The 18,757-nt window shown below is 44.2% G+C and overlaps 1 pseudogene; it reads right to left on the reverse strand.

Moving 5' to 3' along the window:
- Nucleotides 1–14,360: 14,360 nt before the first annotated feature.
- The window catches only part of LOC110528963, a 31,113-nt pseudogene continuing 26,716 nt past the window's right edge, over nucleotides 14,361–18,757 (reverse strand).

The following is an 18,757-nucleotide window of genomic DNA, read 5'->3' on the forward strand; positions in this document are numbered from 1 at the left end:
ACGCTGGAAGGAACCTCCCGGGAGAGAATCTCATCCTTTACCTCTGCGCGGAAACCCTCCAGAAGACGAGCGAGCAAGGCCGGCTCGTTCCAGCCACTGGAGACAGCAAGAGTGCGAAACTCAATAGAGTAGTCTGTTATGGATCGATTGCCTTGACATAGGGAAGACAGGGCCCTGGAAGCCTCCTCCCCAAAAACAGATCGATCAAAAACCCGTATCATCTCCTCCTTAAAGTCTTGATACTGGTTAGTACACTCAGCCCTTGCCTCCCAGATTGCCGTGCCCCACTCACGAGCCCGTCCAATAAGGAGAGATATGACGTAGGCGACACGAGCAGTGCTCCTGGAGTAAGTGTTGGGCTGGAGAGAAAACACAATATCACACTGGGTGAGGAACGAGCGGCATTCAGTGGGCTCCCCAGAGTAACACGGCGGGTTATTGATTCTGGGCTCCGGAGATTCGAAAGCCCTGGAAGTGGCCGGTGGATCGAGGCGGAGATGGTGAACCTGTTCTGTGAGGTTGGAGACTTGGGTGGCCAGGGTCTCAACGGCATGTCGAGCAGCAGACAATTCCTGCTTGTGTCTGCCTAGCATCGCTCCCTGGATCTCGACGGCTGAGTGGAGAGGATCCGAAGTCGCTGGGTCCATTCTTGGTCGGATTCTTCTGTTACGGTGCGTGAATGAGGACCCAAAAGCGAATCAACTTAAACAGAGCTTCTTTAATTACCAAACATAGGTAGGCTCAGATGGACCGGCAGATTCCGACAGGACAGGACAAGGTTACAGCAAACATGACGACAGTCTGGTTCAGGCATGAATGACACAAACAAACAAGAATCCGACAAGGACAGGAGCAGAAACAGAGAGAGATATAGGGACCTAATCAGAGGGAAAAAGGGAACAGGTGGGGAACGGGGTGAATGGGTAGTTAGAGGAGACAAGGGACAGCTGGGGGAAAGCGGGGGAGAAAAGGTAACCTAACACGACCAGCAGAGGGAGACAGGGTGAAGGGAAAGGACAGAGACAAGACAACATGACAGTACATGACACTGGCATGGTTCTCAATCAGAGGCAGCTGTCAATCGTTGTCTTTGATTGAGAATCATACTTAGGTAGTCTGTTTCTCCCCAGTTGATTTGTGGGTAGTTGTTTTGTGTGTTTGCACCTTACAGGACTGTTTCGTTCACTCTCTTTGTTGTTTTGTTATTCAGTGTTCAGTTGATTTATTAAATATTAACATGGACACCTACCACGCTGCGCATTGGTCCGATCTTGACTACTCTTCCTCAGATTAGAGTTAACTGCACCTCAGATTGCAGCCCAAATAAATGCTTCACAGAGTTCAAGTAACAGACACATCTCAACATCAACTTTTCAGAGGAGACTGCGTGAATCAGGCCTTCATGGTCAAATTGCTGCAAAGAAAACACTACTAAAGAACACCAATAAGAAGAAGAGACTTGCTTGGTCCATGAAACACGAGCAACGGACATTAGACATGTGGAAATCTGTCCAAATTTGAGATTTTTGGTTCCAACCTCCGTGTCTTTGTGAGGCGCAGAGTAGGTGAATGGATGATCTCTGCATGTGTGGTTCCCACCGTGAAGCATGGAGAAAGTGGTGTGATGGTGTAGTGGTGACACTGTCAGGGATTCATTTAGAATTCAAGGTACACTTAACCATCATGGCTACCACAGCATTCTGCAGCGTTATGCCATCCCATCTGGTTTGCGCTTAGTGGGACTGTCATTTGTTTTTCAACAGGACAATGACCCAACACACCTCCAGGCTGTATAAGGGCTTTTTGACCAAGGAGAGTAATGGAGTGCTGCATCAGATGACCTGGCCTCCACAATCACCTGACCTCAACCCAATTGAGATGGTTTGGGATGAGTTGGAACGCAGAGTGAAGGAAAAGCAGCCAACAAGTGCTCAGCATAAGTGGGAACTCCTTCAAGACTGTTGGAAAAGCATTCTTCCTGAAGCTGGTTGAAAGAATGCAAAGAGTGGGCAAAGCTGTCTTCAAGGCAAATGGGGCTACTTTGAAGAACCTAAAATCTAGAATATATTTAGATTTGTTTAAAACTTTTTTAGTTACTACATGATGTGTTATTTCATAGTTTTAATGTCTTCACTATTATTCTACAATGTAGAACATAGTAAAAATAAAGAAAAACCCTAGAATGAGTAGGTCCATACTTTTGACTGGTACTGTATATATATAATATATAAATAAGAAAGCTGATGTGCTACCTAACATAATCATGCCAGTTGTGAATCAGTTCTCCACCACTCCTTATTTGTGTAACCCCTCATCCTGGACACGGCCACACTCCCTTCCTGCCGTAACCTGTGAGATCTTTGCTATCAGAAATCCCTTCTGAAGGATCCTTAATGAATCTACATCATAGAGAGGACCCCTAGATGGCAGTGCTGGGGGAGCGCCGCTCAAGCTAAATAAAGTTATCTTGACAGGGTCGCCGAGCAGGATGAGACAGCGGATAGCCGGCTGAGAAAATGAATTACCTTCCTGACACACGTCAAAGCCAATCGCGAGGAGGATCCTAGGCGCTCCTCTGCCTCTCTCCCCGCCTGTTTCATCTGGCCCTTAGTATGCACAGAGGCCGGGCACCAGCCTCCAAATGTATTCATTTATTCACATCCCCTTGGAGAAATCAGAGAGCCTTGTTGTCCTTTTTTCCCTCCCTGTCCAGATGGAATTTGTGTGAATAACATCGGTTTAGTGAGGCAGAAAATAAGAACAGGCTAGCACAGCAGTAGGGGACTATATTACCCCAAAAAAGAGACAGAAAAAACGAGTGTCACCTTCATATACAACTTTTCTTCCCTCTCTCTGTTTCTTTCTCAATCTATTGAAAATGAGAAAGAAGAAGAAAGAAAACCTGTGGTGGAGATAAATGCGAGGTGTGCAACGTGCCTGAATCCAGGAGACATTACCTCTGCAGGGGCAATTAACCAGCAGATAATGAATCAAAGAGCGAGAGGGAGCAGAGTGGGCACTCCATTACAAAGGTGAGCCTTCATCAAGGGGACTGCTTCAATGTTCAATCTCTGCTTTTTTTCTCCTCATTTTGTTTTGCATTTATAACATCTCTAATTACTTGAATTAATCAAGCGATTCAAACAGATGGAACTGGTCTCGGTTAAGTAATTGTGCAAAATGAAACAGAGAAAAAAACAAGAGTTCAGTGTTTCCATCCACTTCCCTCTCTGCCCAGGGGGATTTAGAACACTTTCAGACGAATAATGGGAGAAAATAAAACCATCTTTCACGCAGTTATCATGAATGAATCAATTCTGAATAGTCTCATTCTACAAGTACAGTACCTGACATGTTATGGTGGTATTGGCTGCATACATACAAGCATACTGGTACACCTGCCAAAGAACATATCAAGAGGAGTCCATGATCTTGCCAATGATGTTTGATGGAGGCTAATGCAACGTGAAAGCTTTGATGCACTTTTGTTCAAGTCAGTGTAGAAGGGAAGGTGTGTGTGGTAGAATAGACCTACCTCTCTGTGTACCGCACTCCCGTAGCCCCTGGACAAGCCTCTGTACAGAGACAAGATAGGTGTTATATCTACTTAGGACACACGCGCACACCCACAAACACTGTCTGGATACACACACACATGCATGGAACACATGGAGAGAATGGAAAAAGAAATGTGCTGGCGTTGATGGGTCGTGGTGTAGACTAACCTCTTCTCTGAGGGTGGCCAGCAGCACCTGGGAGGTGTTGGAGGACAGCAAGGCCTGAGTCCTCTGCTTCACCTCCTCAGTAGGCACCCTGATCAGACATGGGACCTAGAGGAGGAACATAGGACATCACAACACCCAGAACAGATCATACACACAAAAACACACACACACAAAAACACACACACATGTAACGAACAGTTAAACTCATAAGACAACAGATGAGAAATGCAATTGTTATCTATTCCCCTGCACTGTATGTTTGATTTAGATTAAGAGAAAACTGTTCAACAGTAAGCTACCAGACAGCAAAGGGGAATAGACTACCTGGTGTTTGTGTTAGTATAGGCCTGCTGCTCCTTTGAAACATTTTAATGACCCAGCCCTGACCTGTGTGACTGACAAACCAACTCTTAATCACATGACACCTGAGCAGCAGGTAAACAGGTCACTGTCACTGCCTCATTTCCCATCTGTGTCCCTCTGCAAAACACACATACCCCTTCGGCCCACCACCCCTCATACCTCCAGATACAAATGCCAACACAGACCCCATGTGTCAACAGAAATATGGAGTGCAAACAACTTCTCAAAATGGACATGAATATTTATGGCTGCTGCCTCCTGCTCGGTTAAGGCTGGGCTCCTCCGATTGATTTCCCATTAATGCTGCATGGGGCGGAAATACTGGGGAGCACCGGTAACAGGAAGCAATCTCCCAGACTGAGGGAGGTGAGGAGCCCCCCGCACCGTACCCCTGACTCCCCTGGATGCGAGACGGCTGTCGTTACCATCACCGAGGCAATCTCACTCCGCAGAGGGGAATGTGGCACTGAGGTGGCAGTGGCACCCTGGAGATTACTGGTAGGCTGGTAGGACATCCTCAACTCTAAGCCCTGTCAGCCCTCTCTGGTCTAGGACAGGCTCTACCTGGGATAGAGCACAGCAGCACCTTGGGACACATCCCTGGTCTTCTGCCCTCTTCGTGGCACACTGACTGTGAGCACACACACACTGCTGCTCTATATTCCACCTCCCCACTCCACCCCTCTGCCAGAGCAGGTCATTACATGTAATGTATGTATAGACTAGACATGGGGGATGGAGAGTAGAGAGAGGGTGACCACCGGTGTCTGAGAGATGGAGAATTCAGTTTGTCTGGGAACAAATCTCGTTGCACAGCTAGTCATTTTACTGTTCCTGTGGAATGAATTGAGACCAGTAGTTGCCAACTTGTCTAAGATGATTTTCAAGGTCACCCAAATATGTGAGACCAGCATGTGGTAAAGTTTGGTTAAGATATCATTCTAACAGGTCCTGGTGAACTAACTATTTCACTTAATCTGAATCTTAGATCGAGGTTAGAAGGATAATGCCTATGGCTCTGAAATGTTATTCCAAACAAGACACAAACCAACAAACCATTGTTCCAGATCCTAACTACACAGAAATAACCTAGGTGTCTAATTGTGAATGTGGCCTTTGTCTACTGTAGGGGTGTTACCCTCCTGCAGGTTTTCGCTCCAACCCCAGTTGTAACTAACCTAGTTCAGCTTATCAACCAGATAATTATTAGAAGTAAGTGTCCTAGATTAGGGTTGGAGTGAAAACCTACAGGACGGTAGCTCTCCAGGAACAGGGCTGGAGAGCCCTGGACAGTACGCAGAGGGAAGTTTCTCTGTTCTCCATCCAAAGCATGGTGCAACAGTGCCACCCAGTGGTGAGATAGAGCACCAGCCACCATTTGTCTGCTATCCAACCTGACAGGATCCATTTCCAAGATTTAATTTACTCTCCCTTTGGCTGGGTTAACATTTATCATACATTGTACATCATGTTTCCCCCACGTAATTCTCCAAAGGATCAGAATTATGCTGCTAAATGGATACAAAAGTGGCTATGACAAGTAATTCCTGATTTAATTGAATCGGGGGCTGGGAATGGTGGCGGGCACTCTCTCACATCAGCTCACGGGAGGCTGCGGAATGAGACAAAGATGATACCAAATCAATTAGGGACAATGTTAATTTGGGAGTAATTTAAGAACTGCTATAGGGAGAGGTGTGGAGAGGAGAGGAGGAGAGGGCGAGTGCATGGACCAGACGATTTCAGAGGATGGGTTTGTGAAAGCACTATCTGAGACCAGACCCATGAGTGATGGGGGAGGGACAGCGGAGGCAGATTTAGGTGTCACCCACTGGGTTGTTTAGGACTGGCTTGTTACCTCATGTTTAGAGGGAGGAGCGTGGGCATGTGATAGACATGTGTTCCCCCTCCCCACCTCACTCCCCATCTCCCTCAGACTGGCTTGTTAGGCTAATTGTATGATAAATCCAATGTCAGCATCTTTTACACTCCCTGCGCCATTTATCTTTATTTACAAGCAATTTGGAGTGTGTGGCCGTAATAAGAGTCAGCATGTGATCGGAACCCGTGTTTCCTCTGGCCTCCCTGACTGTCTCCCTGCCTTACTGGCTGCCTGCCTGCCTGCCTGGTTGCCTGCTGTTGTAAATCCTAATGACAACTGCTTTCAGTTCCACTCTGCCGCCAAACAATAACAGAGCCCACACTCAATCACAGGGAAATGGTTGCGGAAGGAACAGGGGACATTAACGCAGTTTCACGGCACCAATCAGCACACAGGCAAATCAATCCAGGACTCCATTTGTTAACTCCCTCCATCCCCCCGTCTCTTCCTCTATCTCTCCGGCTCCCTGCCAGTTAATCCCCTGCCCACTGTCCTGTGGCCAATCAAGATTACTGACACACGCCACAAAGAGCCACAGGTAGAATAACTGAGGGCTTAGACAATGGGAATGGGCAAGACTCCAGAGAGCAGATAAGAACTATTTCATTAATTTGTAATTCAACATTTTTGGCATTGCCACCTCTAAAAGACAATCCTCAACCTCACAGAGAGAGAACTGGCTAGAAAGCAAAAGGGCTGAGTCAACACATATGGAGCAGCCTCAGGCCTGAGCAAAGAGACAGGCTTAATGTGATGTGGGATGAAATAACAAACAGATGGAATAACTAAACAGGCCCATCTAAAAGGTACATTTTGCAGCACTAGGGATCTTGCAGAAAAAAACACACCATAACAGTGACCATCTGGCCAGTGAAAGACATGAGTACAGTGCCTTCAGAAAGTGTTCACACCCCTTGAATTGTTCCACATTCTGTTGTCTTACAAAGTGGGGAATAAAATGGATTGAATTGTATTTTTTTTTTTGTCCGTGACCTTCACAAAATACTCTGTAATGTCAACATGGAAGAATATATATTTTTCTATGAATGATTAGATAAGTATTCAACCCCTGAGTCAATACATGTTAGAATCACCTTTGACACTGTTTCAGCTGTGAGGCTTTCTGGGTAAGGCTTGCACACCTGGATTGTACAACATTTGCATTAATTATTCAATTATTCAAGCTGTCAAGTTGGTTGTTGATCATTGCCAGACAGCCATTTTCAAGTCTTGCCTTAGATGTCCTAGCCAAATTAAGTCAAAACTGTAACTTGGCCACTCAGGAACATTCAATGTCATCTTGGTAAGCAACTTCAATGTATATTTGGCCTTGTGTTTTAAGTTATTGTCCTGCTATTATTAAGTTATTGTCCTGCTGAAAAGTGAATTTGTCTCCCAGTGTCTGAACCAGGTTTTCCTCTAGGATTTTGCCTGTGCTTAACTCTATTCCGTTTCTTTTTTATCCTAAAAAACTCCCTAGTCCTTGCTGATGACAAGCATTCCCATAACATGATGTAGCCACCACCATACTTTAAAATATGAACAGTGGTACTCAGTGAAGTGTTGTGTTGGATTTGCTCCAAACATAACGCTTTCTTTGGCATTTTTTTTGTTGCAGTTTTACTTTAGTGCCTTATTGCAAACAGGATGCATGTTTTGGAATATTTGTATTCTGTACAGGCTTCCTTCTTTTCACTCTGACAATTAGGTTAGTATTGTGGAGTAACTACAATGCTGTTGATCCATCCTTAGTTTTCCCCAATCACACAGCTGCTTTAAAGTCACCATTGGCCTCATGGTGAAATCCCTAAGTGGTTTCCTTCCTCTCCGGCACCTGAGTTAGAAAGGATGCCTTTATCTGTGTAGTGACTGGGTGTATTGATACACCACCTGAAGTGTAATTAATTACTTCACCATGCACCTATCTACCAATAGGTGCCCTTCTTTGCGAGGCATTGGAAAACCTCCCTGGTCTTTGTGGTTGAATCTGTGTTTGAAATTCACTGCTTGACTGAGGGACATTATAGATAATTGGATTTAGTGGGGTACAAAGATGAGGCAGTAATTAAAAAATCATGTTAAACACTATTATTGCACACAGAGTGAGTCCATGCAAGTTTTTATGTGACTTGTTAAGCACATTTTTCCCTGAACGTATTTAGGCTTGTCATAACAAAGGGGTTGAATAAAATGTCAAAAAACCTATTTCCACTTTGACATCATTGTGTGTAGGCCAGTGACACAACATCTCAATGTAATAGATGTTTATTTCAGGCTGTAACACAACCAAATGTACAAAAGGTCAAGGGGTGTGAACACTTTCTGAAGGCTCTGTAATTCAGTAGGCCATAAAGGGCAACTTATCTTCTTCCATACTCTCACTTTAGCCATCCCCAAATACACATTTCAGTCTAATTTTCATAAGACCATCACTGGCAATCCACACAAAAAATTGAAATTATTTTAGAATCAGGAAGACAACCAAAAGAACATTCCGGAGCATCCCTGATCACCTCAACTGCCCAGCAGTGCATCCAACAGGAAGTCAGAAATCTACCAGAATATCCATCATAGCCCATCTCCTATGGGTAGTAATACCTGTGCCTGCATAAAAAAACACATCTCGGTTCTGAAATTCTGCAGATCTGTTTTCTTTTGAACCTGTGAGGGGGCTCCTGCCTCTTGGGAGCAGTCCTGCAGAAACACATCAGTAAGAGACGGCACTGGGCAATTTCTACACAGGACGACCAACAGGCATAGGCTGGGTGGTCATATTACAAATGGCTGAGCCAATCTCCTTCTGACACCACGCATTTTGATCATACGTCCAATTTGAAGCACAACTCCATTTGATGCTAGGTGAGGCGAGGTGAGGAGGGAGGGAGGGCGAGGAAGAGGAGGGAGAGATGAGGGTGATGCGATACAAAGTTGTAGTTAAAGACCCCCAATAAATCACAGGCTCCCGCCTCTTCTCTTTTGTGAGGCGATGCATGGATTATTCCAGGCCGTGCCAGCCAGATGCCAGTACCACCCCGTCCCGAACCCCTTGCATGGCACACTGTATTTTCCAGTACATCCTCCAGGAGACAGGGTTTATAAATGCAAGTAAGCCGCTCCCTCCGCTTGACAAATGAGCTTTCAGGGCATGTGTCTGGCGAATGGGAATGAAGATAAATGTGATATAATGGCTGGATAACAACCTGCTAGTCCCTGACAGACACCATCAGCTCCACCATTCTTTATAGGAAGGACAGTCACGCTGCAGTCACTAAAACAATGGACCTGGAGCTTCTCCTCTCCCCCTCTCACATTCTCTCCTTCCTCCTTTCTGTCTTTGACCTATTCTTTCTTTGCTTCCTACCTTTTTCTGATACAAAGGTTGCGAGAAGGCCTAGTGTGTAGCGTGTTTGTGGTAATTCGGAACAAACCTCAGGAAAACATGGCCACTCATGATTCCCCCATGATGACGTGGATCGCAAAACTTGAACTACAGAACAATCTTCTGTGGCAAATCGTGATTGAATTCTGATTGTGTCAAATGAAGCATGATATTCACAGAGAGAGTATTATTCACATTGTGAGGTTAGAGGCTCATCATTGCTTTACACCTGTGCAGAGCCTCTGGTCCAAAATATTTCAACCTGAGTCCCCTGGGGTTTGACTGGGACCAAATGACACCTAATTTCTGGCGTTTGTGAAAGGTCCCGTGGTCAGGCCATACCTGCGGCCAGCTGCTCACAGAGAATCAGTAAGCAGGAGCGAGAGAGGAAAAGAGAGCCAAAGAGCAAAAGAAAGAGAGAGCAAAAGAGACAGCAAAAGAGAGAGTGAAAGAGAGAGAGAGAAAATGCAAGAAACTGGCATCTGTGCCTGCCTGACACCAGACAGGAGTAAAGGAAGGTTAAGGTAATGTGGATAAGGGGGGGAGAACATAATGGCATTCTGGTGTTTTCATTTGTGGTGACGAGGCGGGCCTGATTTGTATTCACACACTGCAGGTAGAGGGAGACACAGAAGATGGGCAGAGATGGGGCCTGATGACCTGTCACTCTGTGTGTGTGTGTGTGTGTGTGTGTGTGTGTGTGTGTGTGTGTGTGTGTGTGTGTGTGTGTGTGTGTGTGTGTGTGTGTGTGTGTGTGTGTGTGTGTGTGCGTGCGTGTGTGTGTGTGTGTGTGTGTGTGTGTGTGTGCGTGCGTGTGCGTGGACATGTTTAACTATACCAGAAGTCCCCACAAGAATAGCAAACAAACAACATTTTGACCAACTGGGGACATTTTGTTAGTCCCCACAAGGTCAAATTCCATTTCTAGGGGGTTTCGGGTTAAGGTTAGAATTAGTTTTAGGCTTAGGGTTATGAGTTAGGGTTAGCTTTTAAGGTTAGGGTAAGAGTACGGGTTAGGGGTTAGGGATTAGGGAAAATAGGATTTTGAATGGGACTGAATTGTGTCCCCCCACAATGTTAGTTGTATGAGACTGTGTGTGTCTGTGATCTATTTTCGGGTGGTGTTAAGGCGGTGTTAGTGTCAAACGCATGTTAGTTTGTAATTTCGTCATGTAAACTGCACTCTGGCATTTTCCAGCCCTAACGCCTGGTTTTAGTGGTAATGCAGTTAGTTATGGCGGACAGTGGAAACGCAGCCTATCCAACAGTGACGCACACTGACCATGTGCGCATGGATCAAGAGTAGCCTAATGTGCATTTGGTATCTGTATACTTCGCATTTAGAAACATAAAATGTTATGTTTTTCCCCCATAGCCTCCCTTCCTCTCAATTATGGCTTTTTTTGTCTGCCCAATGCAATGGCGAAGTAGTCAAGACTGTCGATAAAAGGGTTTGGCTCCTGATACAGCTTGGAAATAAACATTATTTATCAAATGAACTAACTATGTTTAATTCTTTCCCGATTGAATGAATTATCATCTTCGTGTTGAGATTCAAAGTTTCAACCACTTTAAGACGTCTTTCTGGTCTGATGTGTTCATTCTTAACCCATCATTTTATACAGTTCATTCAAATGGGAGGTTCCCTCATGCTGACACGCTCTCTGACCTTACTCAAGGGGGAGGTGACTACTTACTTGTACTAAGTTATAGAAACAATTTCCTCATATAGGTTCTAAAATCACATCCCACTCTTAACAGAAACACTTTCATCATTTTTTATATTTCATGGGCAAAGCATCGGATGGACACTTCACACACACAGTGTATTTACAGGACGTTTTACAGTAAATGACATCACAAAATAACAACCAAACCGACATCTTTTTGGTCACCTCTGCCCATTCTCCACGTTCTATGTTAGAAATATTTTTCCAGTATGTTAGAGTTCTGGTGGGAAAATGTCAAAGGCACATTTCTTGGGTGAATTAGGAGAGGGAGATAGCTGAATGTTCTGTCCCTGATTTAAAACAGGGTGTGAGCTGTCAACCCCCTCTGAGGGTGAGAGTCTGGTTGAAGATAATTATTGCAAAGCTGATCTGACCTATTCAGCCTTATCCTCCCAGGACAGTCATGACAGTTTAGTTTAGAATTAGATTAGAATTATTTGTTCCTTTTTAGTGCTTATCAATCATTAATTTAATCTTGCTTATTGACCATGTTTGACATGTCCATGCTCAGCCATAATGTAATTTACAGTAGGCCTAGCCCCTATATCAGTGTAAATGTTATTGAAGCCATGCAATTACACCGAACAATGTGGACACAAATGGCTTCAAGTTAATGTATGTAGCAATGATAGGTCTACATTTTGTTATTTGTATCTGTAATCCATTTAGCAAACTATAGTTTACTAGCATTGGAATTGGAATTGATTCCAAGGCAATAGATAAAAGAGTGTAAATACACAAACTGAAGCAACCATGGAGCACGTTCTGATTGGTCAGTCAGGGGCCAAGCCTCGACACACACATAACTTTTACTTGTTTATTCATCAAAACCCAGCCCTTTCGCACCAGGGCATGCGCCGATAACTGTGCGCCGATAACTGTGATAGTGAAAATAGCAAAACTATTTCTGACACACCAATGATCCTATAGTGCTACCGCCTGGCTTAGATTTAACATTGTGTTAGGTTTGTTAAAATAGAGCCCATAGTGACCTATTTGTGGGTGGATTGAAGGTGTGGAGTTATTATAGTGGGTTAGTGGGCTAGAGTAATAGGATATTGTCACAAGCCATTTAATGTGTTTCCAAGCTCTCTAAATGTTTTAGTTTGAACATTCTGAAAATTCTGTGGCAGTGATTTCAGTTTAAAATGTTGAAGTCAGAATTTCATGAATAAGTTCATTTGTTTATAAAGTATGAATGGTATCAAAAAGCTGTGTTGAAGCAATCTACAGTGCCTTGCAAAGTATTCATCCCCCTGGGCAATTTTCCTATTTTGTTGCATTACAACCTGTAATTTAAATGAATTTATTTGGATTTCATGTAATGGACATACACAAAATAGTCCACATTTGTGAAGTGAGATTTAAAAATTACTTGTTTAAAAAAATGTTTAAAAAATAAATCGGAAAAGTGGTGTGTATATATGTATTCACCCCCTTTGCTATGAAGCCCCTAAATAAGATCTGGTGCAAACAATTACCTTCAGAAGTCACATAATTAGTTAAATAAAGTCCACCAGTGTGCAATCTAAGTGTGAAAGGATCTGTCGCATGATCTCAGCATATATACACACCTGTTCTGAAAGGCCACAGAGTCTGCAACACTACTAAGCAAGGGGCACCACCAAGCAAGCGGCACCAAGAAGAATAAGGAGCTATCCAAACAGTTCAGGGACAAAGTTGTGGTGAAGTACAAATCAGGGTTGGGTTATGAAAAAATATCTGTAAACATCCCACGGAGCACCATTAAATCCATTATTAAAATATTGAAAGAATATGGCACCACAACAAACCTGTCAAGAGAGGGCCGCCCACCAAAACTCATGGACCCGGCATGCAGGGCATTGATCAGAGAGACAACGAAGGGAAGAAAGATAACCCTGAAGGAGCTGCAAAGCTCCAGAGCAGAGATTGGAGTATCTGTCCATAGGACTACTTTAAGCAGTACACTCCACAGAGCTGGGCTTTACGGAAGAGTGGCCAGAAAAAAAGCCATTGCTTAAAGAAAAAAATAAGCAAACATGTTTGGTGTTCGCCGAAAGGCATGTGGGAGTCTCCCCAAACATATGGAAGAAGGTGCTCTGGTCACCTTCCAGCAGGACAATTATCCTAAGCATACTGCTAAAGCAACACTCAAGTGGTTTAAGGGGAAACATTTAAATGTCTTGGAATGGCCTAGTCAAAGCCCACTCCAATTGAGAATCTGTGGTATGACTTAAATATTGCTGTACACCAGTGGAACCTATCCAACTTGAAGGAGCTGGAGCTGTTTTGCCTTGAAGAATGGACAAAAATCCCAGTGGCTAGATGTTCCAAGCTTATAGAGACATACCCCAAGACTTGCGGCTGTAATTGCTGCAAAAGGCGGCTCTTCAAAGTATTGACTTTGGGGTGAGGGTGAATAGTTATGCACGCTCAAGTTTTCAGTTTTTTTTGTCTTATTTCTTCTTTGCATCACAATAACAAATATTTTGCATCTTCAAAGTGGTAGGCATGTTGTGTAAATCAAATGATACAACCCCCCCCCCCCCCCCCCCCAAAATCTATTTTAATTCCAGGTTGTAAGGCAACAAAATAGGAAAAATGGGGGTGAATACTTTCGCAAGCCACTGTACGTTGAGTCAGACTGCACATTTCAACGTTGGGTTGGTGTTTGTAGCTGTAACGGATCATTAGCAGTGGTGATTCCACAATTTGCCTTTGATGTCTATGGAGCTTTTATGCAAATGTAAATGGTTATAGCTCAAAAAGTACAAATATCATATGTTTTTTGACAAACAATCTAAGTTGAGTCAGTCTGTTTCAGCTACACTCAGCTACACTCAGATTTATGTTAATTTTTTTATTTCTCCAAATGGTTTTATTATGCACAATGCACAGTGTACATAATTAACTGGTCATTTTCTGGCAGAATATATTCCAAGTGGTCACACTCTAACTATATTTGTTGTGTTCAAATGAGTTATAATAGGGCACAGTGAGTAGCTTACTGACTGCCTGCTGTACGTTTGGTGAACACAAATAACTTGGATTGCAATGTTACGAAAATGGAAATATAACAAAACAAGAAGAGAAACTAGACAGGGCAACCGAAGGTCGTGATCTGGTTGAGAAACTCCTCTATAGACAGAAACTCCTCCTAGACAGACTTCTCTGTCGTCTCTGGACTGGCAGTCTGATTGTGAGGGCCAGTCCTCTATCCATGTCTGTTTTCCTAGATCGTATTTGTACTGCAGCAGTCCGTGTTCACCCACTCTTTCTTCTGCATACTGCAGCACTCTTCAGCACACATACACGTCTCCGAGAGACAGTCTGCTCGGGGTACCGTCCTCCCTCTGTAGGTGGTAGAACTTCACACAGTCCTTCTGATTGTAGTACTCGTATACAGAGACGGCAGCTGGCTTTAGAACTGTGGATCTCAAAATATATTTTGTCTGCTAGCTTATGGGATACCTTACTCCAGATATAGGATGAGAGTGGCACACCCTGATCTGTTTCACCTGTCCTTGTCATTGTCTTCACCCCCAACAGGTGTCGCTTATTTCCCCTGTTGTATTTATCCCTGTGTTTCCTGTCTCTCTGTGCCTGTTCGTCTTGTCAAGTCAACCAGTGTGTTTTTCCCGTGCTTCTGCTTTTTCTTATCTCTTTTGCTAGTCCTCCCGGTTTTGACCATACTGCCTGCCCTGACTCTGAACCCGCCTGCCTGACCATACTGCCTGCCTGACCACCAGCCTGCCGGGCACTCTGTACCTACTGGACTCTGACCTTGTCATGATCTTTTTGCCTGTCCATGACCATTCTCTTGCCTGCCCCTTGGATGCTAATACATATAAGAGACTCTGCCTCCTGTGTCTGCCTGTAGGTCCATCTGCCTCCTGTGTCTGCCTGTAGGTCTCACCCTGTGCCCTTATAGAGAGAGCCTCTTTCAGACAGAACTTTATCCCTCTCAAATGTATCTACGTAGTGCATCCTCCCCTCTGGCAACTTTTTCAGATTGTCTGCATCTACAATGAAGCCTGTCAGCATGCCGATGTCCAGGACAGAAAATGTTGCGTCTCTCCAAGTTACGATGAACCATCTGAATAGTGAGCATGAACAACTCGCTGGCATCCTCGTTGGCTTGTTTTGTCCATCTTAGTGAGGGTGAGAGAGAGGTCACTGCCCTTTTCCTCTGGCTGGGCATTGTACAGCTTCACCACCGACACAGTCGCCTCAATATTTCCTGAGGCTTTTTACTGTCAGGTTCTTGTCTATGGCGTTGACCTTGTCATTATGACTGAGGATCTGGTTCTTGTTGTTAATGGCCCACCTGGCAACTGATGCTCTGTCGGCCACTTCTATGTGGATGTTCAGGTCAATGTCCTTTCGTTCCTTCACGTTGCTCCAATACTCAGTCACAGCCTGGAACACCATGATGGTGGACTGTGTGGATCCGTATCCCCTCCCACCTTATTCTGCGTGTTGAGCCACTTGACAATGTGGCCGGCCTCTTCGATAGCCTTCACCTTGAACAAGGCCAGCGTACAATGTGGCCTCCAGCGTGTACTGATTACCATCAGGTACTGGCCAGTGGTCCAGCTGTGGAGATGCAAACTTCAGTAGGGTCTCCTTGTTGAGTTTTCCTGCATTTGCCAGAGCATAGGAGGTCATAGCTACAGCATAGGGGTTATTTAGGGTGGCCAGATGCCTCTCCAGGTACGTTACTGCCTTAATCATACTGACTGGAAGGCTGTTGACAGACTGCTCACACAGTGAGCGTGCCTCTTGCATGGCGATGAGAACGAAGGCTGTCATTGAGGTGTCAATGTCCGACCCCCTCATGTTACCTGTTATCTCTGCATGAATGACCGGAGCAAACTCACTGAAGATGCCATCAGGCTGTTGTGTGTGCAGGATCAGCCACTTGGCTGTACTACAGAGCACTTTCTCCAGAACACTGATCAGAGTACTGGACATGGCAAACACCTTTTCTACATACACTGTCAGCCAGGTGCTGCTCTTTCTGCTGACCCAGGCAGTGTAGGGGCCATTATATTTACGGTATGGCAGCTCTATGTTGATGTACTTGATGGTTGTGCTTAATTTGTCCAAGCCAATTTCCTCCCACTTTTTGGTGTTGTACAGGTAGTGTGTAGCAATGACAGGCAGGGTCATGCATATCATGATCTCTTCCCCACTCCCGACTGGCTGAACTATCAGATTGCCCAGTTAGTCTCCACTGATGGCCTGCTCCACCAGCACACTGATCAGTGTGACAGCATCAGAGTTTGGCACCTGGTTCCTAGGCACTCCACTGGGTATGTGTGCCGTCTGCTCCCCACCATGTTTAGCAGGGTTCAGGAGTATGATGGTTTCCTTCTTGACTAGCAACCCCTCAGCCACAATGCGAAGGTCCCTCTTAACCCCATTGTCATTGTTGTAGGAGTGTTTCACAGAAGCCTTGACGTCGATGGAGTGCAGGCCTAGCTTAACAGGGATAATGGCAAGGGACGACCCGGCTGGACATGTTCACTTCCTGACTGTATCCTTCCACATAAAGCTCTCAGGGAACACACGTCTAGACTGTGCCTTTAAAGAGCTTGGAAAATTCCAGAAAATTATGTCATGGCTTTAGAAGCTTCTGTTAGGCTAATTGACATCATTTGAGTCAATTGGAGGTGTACCTGTTGATGTATTTCAAGGCCTCACTTCAAACTCAATGCTTCTTTGCTTGACATCATGGGAAAATGAAAAGAAATCAGCCAAGACCTCAGAAAAAAATTTTGTAGACCTCCACAAGTCTGGTTCATCCTTGAGAGCAATTTCCAAATGCCTGAAGGTACCACGTCCATCTGTACAAACAATAGTACGCAAGTATAAACACCATGGGACCACACAGCTGTCATACAGCTCAGGAAGGGGACGCCTTCTGTCTCCTAGAGATGAATGTACTTTGGTGCGAAAATTGCAAATCAATCCCAGAACGCAAAAAACCTTGTGAAGATGCACGTACAAAAGTGTCTACATCCACAGTAAAATGAGTCCTATAAAACCGGAAAGGCCGCTCAGCAAAGAAGAAGCCACTGCTCTAAAACTGCCATTAAAAAAGCCAGACTACGGTTTGCAACTGCACATGGGGACAAAGATTGTACTTTTTTGGAGAAATGTCCTCTGGTCTGATGAAACAAAAATAGAACTGTTTGGCCAAAATAACCATCGTTATGTTTGGAGGAAAAAGGGGGAGGCTTGCAAGCCGGAGAACACCATCCAAACCGTGAAGCACGGGGGTTGCAGGATCATGTTGTGGGGGTGCTTTGCTGCAGGAGGGACTGGTGCACTTCACAAAATAGATGACATCATGAGGAAGGACAATTAGGTGGATATATTGAAGCAACATCATAAGACATCAGTCAGGAAGTTAAAGCTTGCTCGCAAATGGGTCTTCCAAATGGACAATGACCCCAAGCATACTTCCAAAGTTGTGGCAAAATGGCTTAAGGACAGCAAAGTCAAGGTATTGGAGTGGCCATCACAAAGCCCTACTTCAATCCTTTAGAGAATTTTCGGGCAGAACTGAAAAAGCGTGTGCGAGCACTGAGGCCTACAAACCTGACTCAGTTGCACCAGCTCTGTCAGGAGGAATGGGCCAAAATTCACCCAACTTATTGTGGGGAAGCTTGTGGAAGGCTACCTGAGATGTTTGACCCAAGTTAAACTATTTAAAGGCAATGCTACTAAATACTAATTGAGTGCATGTAAACGTCTGACCCACTGGGAATGTGATGAAAGAAATAAAAGCTGAAATAATTTATTCCCTCTACTATTATTCGGACATTTCACATTCTTAAAATAAAGTGGTGATCCTAACTGACCAAAAACAGGGAAGTGTTACTAGGATTAAATGTCAGGAATTTTGAAAAACGGAGTTTAAATGTATTTGGATAAGGTGTATGTAAACTTCCGACTGTACACAGTTGGTTTCAAGACAGGTCAGCAGCTCATGATATAGTCACTGTCAAAACAACAGCTAAACCCTAAACGCCATTTAGAACTCTGTGTACTGTATCTCACAATGAGTCTCACAATTGATGGAAATTGATGTAAAATATATCACTAGCCACTTTAAACAATGCTACTTAATATAATGTTTACATACCCTACATTACTCATCTCATATGTATATGTATATACTGTACTCTATATCATCTACTGCATCTTTATGTAATACATGCATCACTAGCCACTTTAAACTATTTGTAAAACGTATTTGTAGGCATATCATTGGAAGATTGACCATTTTACACTACATCTACCAGGTGGTCGCTTGGTGTCCTCCGTCGCAATTATTGCGTAATCTCCAGCTCCAGTATTTTTCCGTTTGCTTCCGAGGAGAAACCCAACTGCCACGAATGATTTATCATCGAATAGATATGTGAAAAACACCCTGAGGATTGATTCTAAACAATGTTTGCCATGTTTCTGTCGATATTATGGAGTTAATTTGGGAAAAAGTTCAGCGTTGTAGAAAAAAAACGGAGCGATTTCTCCTACACAAGTAATCTTTTTGGGAAAAATGAACATTTGCTATCTAACTGAGAGTCTCGTCATTGAAAACATCCGAAGTTCTTCAAAGGTAAATTATTTTATTTGAATGCTTTTCTTGTTTTTGTGAAAATCTTGCCTGCTGAATGCTAGGCTT

The sequence above is a fragment of the Oncorhynchus mykiss genome, chromosome 7 (assembly GCF_013265735.2).
Source record: "Oncorhynchus mykiss isolate Arlee chromosome 7, USDA_OmykA_1.1, whole genome shotgun sequence".
Lineage (NCBI taxonomy): Eukaryota > Metazoa > Chordata > Actinopteri > Salmoniformes > Salmonidae > Oncorhynchus > Oncorhynchus mykiss.